Source organism: Eublepharis macularius, chromosome 7 (assembly GCF_028583425.1).
Source record: "Eublepharis macularius isolate TG4126 chromosome 7, MPM_Emac_v1.0, whole genome shotgun sequence".
Lineage (NCBI taxonomy): Eukaryota > Metazoa > Chordata > Lepidosauria > Squamata > Eublepharidae > Eublepharis > Eublepharis macularius.
The window spans coordinates 134,428,713-134,434,712 of record NC_072796.1 but is presented as its reverse complement, the minus strand read 5'-3'; positions in this window follow the sequence as shown (position 1 = coordinate 134,434,712).

Here is a 6,000-nt window from a genome sequence, read left to right as displayed (position 1 = left end):
CATTATGGGATGTTAGAGGGGACATTATCCTTTCAAAGCTGAAGCTACAGTGCCAAGGTGGACTAGATATTACAAAGAATAGTTCCCAAATTCTGTCCAAATTCCCTCGACTCACTTCACAATGTCTAGTTCAACTAACCTTGTATTCTGATATCATTCATAGGCTCATCGCCCCATCCATGCCAGTTTCTTCACAACAATGTCATTGTTCAATGACGTTGGAACATGATACATTGAATGAGGGAGTACAGAACAAGAGATCTGGCCGGAGGCACTCCACATTCATTGCAGAATGGAGTTAGCTGGCCAATACGGAGGACAATTTTGTTGATTTCGTTTTTATTTAAATGAGCAAGATCACTCCATGATGAAGGAGTGAGCGGTCACTGATTAAGCAGCAACGATAAAGCATCCTAGATGATTAAAAGCATCGAAGAACAAGATAAGACCCCGCCACTAACCCCCGCCACTATCCCGGAAGATAACAAAAATACTACTAAGCTCAGTTCCCGGAAGATAACAAAAATAAGTTCTGCCTGCATCTTCAAATAGGGTTGCCAACTCCAGGTTAGGACATTCCTGGAGATTTGAGAGTGGGGTCAGGGATGGGTGGGGTTTGGAAAAGGGGGATCTCACTGGGGTATAATACCATGGACCCCACCTCCAAAACATCTGTTTTCTACAGAAAGATAGCTTCAGATGGATAGCTGTGTTGGCTTGTAATAGAAGAGCAAGATTTTGTTCTAGCGGTACTTTAAAAACCAACTAGATTCCCAAGGTATAAGCTTTTGGGAGGGGAAGGGAGCTCTGATTCTCAAAAGCTCATTCTCTGGAAATCTAGTTGATGTTTAAGGTGCTACTAGACCCATATCTTGATTTTCTCCAGGGCAACTGATCTCTGTAAACTGGAGATCCATCGTAATGCTGGGAGTTCTCCAGGCCTCTGCTGAAGGTTGGCAGCCCTGTCAGGGTTACATTGGTAGATTTAATTCTGTATCACACGTCTGACACAATCTGTGACTCTGAATAACTTCGTGTCACTTCTGAGCTGTTCATACGAGTCCTCCATAATTGGCAATCTTGGAAGAAGCCTCTGTCCAGATTGGATTTCAAAAAGCCTCATGCCGTTATTTTAAGCACGCAAATGAGGCTGACAACTTTCACCTCCTGTCACGTCCTCCCGACACACACACACACTGGTTATCTTTTGTTTTCTCTGTTTGCTCGGCAAACACTGATCATGTGATGGTTTGGAGGAGAATTGCCAGCACAGATGGTGGACTGACTTTAGAACAGTTGCTACCTAGATGGTGTCTTTGCATTTTGGAGTACCCAGGAGTTATTAATAGAACTTCACACAGGTTGGGTGCAGATAGCATGCAGGGGGTTAGGAATATCTTGTGACCTGACTTGCTGATAAGAATATGATGCTACATTTGGCTTTTTGGCCTTCCCTCCGAGTAACACGTGGAGATCCAGTTATCAGATTAGGAGAAATTAAGTATTCTTTCGTTAACGATATCTGAATACAAATGCTACAAATGTCTGTGATTCCCCTAAGCTAAAATTACATTTTTATTGTTGCGGGCTTGTCTAAATCAGCATAGTTATGTATATAAGCTGTTCTACAATTGAGTCAATAGGCTTGTGACCTACCAGTGTCTAGACAAGACAATTTCTCCAGTAAGTGGCATGAATTTCCTGTTGAGGGGAGTGTACTTTCATTAAATCTGAAGTACTACAGTCCTAGGAAAGGACTGCAACATACAGGGTTGCTAGGCCCAGTCTGCCAATCAGCAAGAGATCAGGTGGGGCAGGGACATGGGGGTGGCAGCTGTCAGCAAGTGTGACATCACTTCCAAGGAAAATGTCACACCTCTCTAGGAATTGCCAGAAACTCTACGGTAAAAACATAGAGATTCCTAGAGATGTATTACATCACTTTTTGTTTCCCCTGGAAGTGATATCTCTTTCTTTCTTCCGCTGGCCACTGGAGTGCCAATGGGCAAGGCCTGCAGGGGGCAGAAAATCTGCCCCCAATGGGTACATGTGAACCCTAATACCATATAAGTTTCTGCATATTTGGGATGGCTCTTGGAAAGGGGTTAACAAGTTCAAGGTGGGAATGGATTCTTCCTGGAATTACAATTGACCGCCAGATGACAGAAATTACTTTCTCTGGACAGTGGCAGCTACTGAGGGTGGACTCCAGTTATCACTTCCCCGCTGAGCTCCCTCCCTAAACTCTGTCCTTTCAAGGCATCATTCCCAAATTTCTAGGAATGTCTCAAGCTGGAGTTAGTACCCTTATCTTGTCGAGGTAGGACCTGGAATTTTTCACCTTTGTGTGAATCCTGCAGTTTTGTAATACGACTAACTGGAAGGCTTTTCCATAACTGCTGGCATGCACCTGCTGTATTCAGGTGCACTGAAAGCAGAGCAAATCCATGGACACGGGCATGATATCTTGTTTTAATACCTTATTTTAATAATTCAGATTGGGAGACCAAGTCTCCTGCTTCAACCTCCTATCTTCTGCCTGCAGCTGAACAGCAGGGAAGAGGGGATGGCAAGAAAATTGGTGTTACACCAGGTATTTGCTGTAAGTGACATCACTGCACTGGGGAAATGCTCTAGAATTAGGTCAAATCTCTATGACCTTACTACAGAGTTTGGGCTGAATCCTAGAGTGTCATGCCGGGGTGGTGATGTCACTTCTGGTTGTTGTTGTTGTTGTTGTAATAACATTCATTCAACAACAACATTTGATTTATATACTGCCCTTCAGAACAACTTAATGCCCACTCAGAGCTGTTTACAAAGTATGTTATTATTATCCCCACAACAATCATCCTGTGAAGTGGGTGGGGCTGAGAGATCTCCAAAGAGCTGTGAATGACCCAAGGTCACCCAGCTGGCTTCATGTGGAGGAGTGGGGAATCAAACCCAGCTCTGCAGATTAGAGTTCTGCTGCTCTTAACCACTACACCAAACTGGCTCTCTTATCTGCTGGGAGTGTTGTCCCCCCAATCTGTTCCTGCTTCCTTCCCTTTGCAGTTGGTTGCCCTTCACTCAATCCCTAACACCCAGTCCTGGTGCAATGCCGGTATAGCACTGGTGTAGCTAGACAGAAACATTTTAAAAAATCTAATCCAGGACTTTCAGAATGCCAGTTCTGCATCTAACACCAAATGCCACATGTTCTCAGCACCCTGCTTGCCTCTCTGTAAAAATGTCCTGTAATTACAGTAGTCAAAACGGCTTCTTGCACTCCAAAAGCTTCCCTGCTTTGTGTGATTTGGTTGCAGGCTATGCTCAGATACGCTGGTCCTGTACTTCTTTGAAATGCATCCCTTGCGGGGTTGGAGGTTACCCTGTTTGTTTCAGTTGACCAATTTGCAGCACAAAGCAAATTGATTGCTTACAAGGGAAACATTTCATTTATGTTTACAGGCCAGAGGCTGAAATGCACTGCAGTGCTTGGTGGTAAATGTAAATGCAATCGGGGAGCCTTTCAGGCTTTGCTAAATGATGTTTTTCTCCCCCTCTCCTATTACTCTTGTCGTGAAAGGGAACATTTTTGCTGATGCATGTGTCTAGACGGCAATGTCCACACTCTAGATTGCTCCATGTAGCTCATAATACGGAACACGGAAAGTGAAAAACGTATACCTTGTTTCTGGGATTGGTGGTGGAGACTGCTGTCAAGTTACAGCTGACTTATGGTGATCCCTGGCAGGGTTTTCATGGCAAGAGACGAACAGAGGTAGTTTACCATTGCCTGCCTCTGCAATGCTGGTCTTTCTTGGTGGTCTCCCATCCCAACCAAGGCTGACCCTGATTAGCTTCTGAGAGCTGACAAGATTGGTCTTACTTGGGCTATCCAGGACAGGACGTTTCTGGGAAAGGTCACTGTAACAACAACAACAACAACATTTGATTTATATATCACCCATCAGGACAATGCCATACTCAGACCAGTTTACAAAGTGTGTTATTATTATCCTCAGGACAATCACCCTGTGAGATGGGTGGAGCTGAGAGAGCTCTGAGAAAGCTGTGACTGATCCAAGGTCACCCAGCTGGCCTCAAGGGGAGGAGTGAGGAATCAAACCTGGTTGTCCAGATTAGAGTCCTGCCGCTCTTAATCACTGGACCAAACTGTGTTCTCTTAAGGATGGCATCCTCCTTGGGTAGCACTGGGACAACATCTGAGAATGCTTGAGATAGCTCTCACCACTTCTAGGAGTTATCGAGATTAGAGATGTGAAGGAATGGGGAGAACCCCAGACAAATATAGCGGGGAAATAGCTAGTCAACTCTGATTTTTTAAAAGGCTTCATTCAATTTTTCAAATGATGTCATTTTCCAGTATGACAGATGGACAAGGGAGTATGTGTATGCAATGTGCATGTGTGGGCATAAGTACCTGCTGACCCCGTGGCCCACCTCACCCTTGCCCCACTCTTTGACCCCTGGATGACCTGGCAACTGTGTCACACTCTTTCAGAGCACAACACACTGGCTTGTTGAGCTTTGCCCTTTAAACTGGAGGTAATGAAAATCTCCTTTTCTCTGACTTAAAGGGGAAAGGGTGCAGTGGCTACAGGCAATGATGCTGCAGTGAAGCTCCACCCACAACCAATCTGTGAAGGAGGGCAGAGCTGAGGGATATTTTCTCCACCTCCTTTTAGTTTTTTTTAATGGGCTCAGCCCTGAAAGGAGGGATTGCTGGGAGGCCCAGCAAGACTTGTGTTGCATTTGGAATTCTGCAGTGATGAGATTGAGAGGCTATATGGGGAGGCCTCCCAGCAACCTTGTTCATTGCCCAGCAGTGCCTGAAAGGCTGGCAGGAGGAAAGGGGGGGGGGTGAGGATGTGAGCTCATGCCATCATCACACATTTTCACTGGAAGTGATATCATGTAACTCTCTAGGAATTTCAAAAACCTCTATGGTTTTACCATAAAAGTCTTGCAATTCCTAGAGCATTTCCTAAAATCACTTCCAGTTTCCACAGTAAGTGACATGTGTCCGCCTACTTGCTCCAAATGGTTTCCAGCTGCTGCCTGGCAAGCCTCTTGAGGGGCAGGAAGTTGATAGAGGAAGGGGATAGCAGCTTGTTTCCCTCCCTAGTTGCTACAACTTCCACAGTGGAGGCTGGTTTTCCTGCACCTGGGTTTACATGGTTCTCAAAAGCTTATGCTACAGTAAAGTTGGTTAGTCTTAAAGGTGCTACTGGACTCTTTTCTATTTTGCTACTACAGACTAACACAGCTAACTCCTCTGGATCTATTTACCCTATGGTATTGTTTATGAAATGTCTTGATACTGTATTGAAATGTACTTGATACTGATTGTATTAATCTCATACTGTGTAATCTGCCTTGAGTCTCAGTGAGAAAGGCAGACTATAAATGACATAGATAGATAGATAGATAGACAGACAGACAGACAGACAGACAGACAGACAGACAGACAGACAGACAGACAGACAGACAGACAGACAGACAGACAGATAGATAGATAGATAGATAGATAGATAGATAGATAGATAGATAGATAGATAGATAGATAGATAGATAGATAGATAGATAGATAGATAGATAGATAGATCTAACAATGAGATACATGGACCCAAGCAACTGGTTTCAGAAGGAAACTCATACAATCTATACTTCTAGCTAACAAATAGAAGTCTCTGAGCAGGGAATCCACCCCATGAGGCTAAACCAACTCACACAAATATAGGGAGGAAACAGACTATTCCATTATTATGTCTAAAATGTATGTGCCATACCTGGGGAAATAGCTTCTGCTCAGTATTGAGCGTTTTTGCAGTTTTCCTTGTAAAAAGCAAAGGTATTTATAATCTCATCATTGAAATTCAGAGTCATGTGTCATTTGGCCAGGAAAGAGATTGCCTTCAGTGCCCAAAACAAGATCGAGCAACTTATCTGCGTTCTGGCAGAATCATAGTTTACGCCGCTTTCTTTAGCAGT